The sequence below is a fragment of the Mizuhopecten yessoensis genome, unplaced genomic scaffold (genome assembly GCF_002113885.1).
Source record: "Mizuhopecten yessoensis strain PY_sf001 unplaced genomic scaffold, ASM211388v2 scaffold7333, whole genome shotgun sequence".
Lineage (NCBI taxonomy): Eukaryota > Metazoa > Mollusca > Bivalvia > Pectinida > Pectinidae > Mizuhopecten > Mizuhopecten yessoensis.
In genome coordinates, this window is record NW_018406995.1 from 366,128 (window position 1) to 368,764 (window position 2,637).

The following is a 2,637-nucleotide window of genomic DNA, read 5'->3' on the forward strand; positions in this document are numbered from 1 at the left end:
TGTGTATGTGTTGACATGATTTAGAATTACATACAGCACGTCATTTAAACAATAAACTGTATAGATATAAATATAAACTTTAACAACAATTATGAAACAAGTTATTTCAATTTATATTAATCACTCTTGTTGGCTCGGATGTTAGCGCTTGGGGGGTCTTAGTGTGGGAGGAAACCGGAGTACCCGGAGAAACCCTACGTGTTCGGGAAGGTGACCCCAACTTTTCACGTCCAATCGGGGAATCGAACCCTGGCCGTCTTGGTGAAAGGCAAGTGCGCTATCATGGCCACTGCACCACCCGACCACCCTGTATAGATGTTGCAGACCTGTTAGTATATTACTGCCTCGGGTGTCGCAGACAAACCAAATTATTCAGCAACATGAACTTCCCTTGTTTAGTTTAGTTTAATTTTGGTTAACGTTCTATTAGCAGCTAAGTTCATTTAAGGATGTGCCTCCATGTGTGTATAGTGTATGCGTGCTTGCAGGTGCGTATATGCAGGAGACCGGGTATGTTGGGTGTGCTTGCCTCCTTGTGATACGCGGATCTGATGCAGACTCTATAGTGCTATCTCACCGAAATGCCATGCCGAAGGCACCTAGCACAGCATTCCACCCGGTCACATGATACATATAATGATATTTCTATCTTATCTTGATGCTGTGCATCTATAACATTTGAAAATTGTAGGATTAGTGTTATATGGATCCTGAAGTAGATTGATCCCTGATTTAAACTTACAATCCTAATACATTTTGTAATTGATAAATTCAGAATTTATGGTTAATTTTCCATGACCATGACAAACATCTTGTTTTAATCAGTGATACAAATTGTAAATTGTTGAGGTGAATATTATGTAGTTTTATAAACCTGAAAAAGTGATATTAACCTAGATGAAGCAGAGGTCAATACAGTATAACTTATTCAATGAAACAAAAGTCCTTATTTTTTTAAAAATTAAATATTAAAATCGTTTTTCATCATTAAACTAAATAGAAGATATAGAGTTGTGAGAAGAAAGGTACTGCATTAGACTGAGATTGTGATGTTAAAGTGACGTGATGAAGACAATATTAACCTGCTGTTTCTAAAAATAGTAACACAGAGTTAATACATGCATCACAAACCGTCGATCTCCTCAATGAGAAATTAGGAAGAATTTGTGTCATCTAATGTAATAAACATTACAGGCACTAAACATCTATTCTAGACCCAAAACAAGTGATGAACTACTTGTACAAGAATTTTGGAAAAATCAAGAGAAAGTTGTAAGAACTTTGGTGGATTGGTCGAGTGGTTAACACTCCGGCCTTCCACGTAGGCGGCCGGGGTTCGATCCCCGAAGTCGCCGTCTGCATGGAATATTAGAGAAAGTGTTTTTCTCCTGCCCACACAACTCCAACAACCCAGGTGGAGTATGAAATGGTCTGGGGTGGGTGTTGCGGTATCTGTGCTGTAGCATTCAAGTGAGGTGGCACTATAAATGATACCGTTGGAAGCACGGTCCCACTACAAACAACACAATACATCTCCAGCACACACACATAGGGAGATATTAGCCAGGTGGCATAGGACTAGTAGTTAGTGCCTGATAAGGCAGCTCCTGCGAATTCCTCAATATTTTATTGATTAATATATATATGCTAATTGCATTGACTGTATACAATTGTATATCTATGTACTGTAAAGCGCTTTAGAGTGGCTTATGTTAGCTAGATAGGGCGCTATATCAAATGTATATTTATTTATTTTATTTATTTTAAGAAAGGATGAGGTGTTGGTAAATTGTATGGAATATCTATAAAACACCTTGTAAGCTATAGGTTTTGCCTTTGATTACGTTCAATACATTGGACCCAAGTTTGCTATGTAACGTGCTTAGTAAACGGTCAACAGTCTAACTACTGACCTTGCTCAACATTCCTAGAAAAGCTAGCTTTCCAGTAAGGCAGTATTTTCCCTTAAATTCCTTAGCTGTTACAGCTGCTGGTAGCAGTTTGTATATTAGCTGCGGGAACTGTAGCTTCTATGTCCGATTTTTTTTTTTTTTTTTTATTGGTATCACACCCGATAACAATGATAGCTTCAGTAATTTTGAATGGATTCATATCAAACTTTATAGGAAGGTTCATTGCTATGAAAGCTCAGACAAGTTTGATAACCAAAATTATTCGCTGGCTATTTACAGAGTTATGGCCCTTTGTAGAATTGCCGAAAGTTTCCGCTCAATAACTCAAGTAATTTTGAATGGATTAATTTCAAACTTCATAGGAAAGTTCATTGCCATGAAAGCTAGGACAAGTTTGATAACCAAAATTATTTGCTGCTTATTTATGCAGTTATGGCCCTTTGTAGAATTGTCAAAACAGTTTCCGCTCAATAGCTTCAGTAATTTTGAATGGATTAATTTCAAACTTGGTAGGAAGGTTTATTTCTATGAAAGCTTGCGATAACCAAAACTATTTGCCGATTATTTACGGAGTTATGGCCCTTTGAAGAATTGCCGCAACAGTTTCCGCTCAATAACTTGAGTAATTTTGAATGGATTAATTTCAAACTTGGTAGGAAGGTTCATTGCCATGAAAGCTTGGACAGGCTTGATAACCAAAATTATTTGCTGCTTATTTATGCAG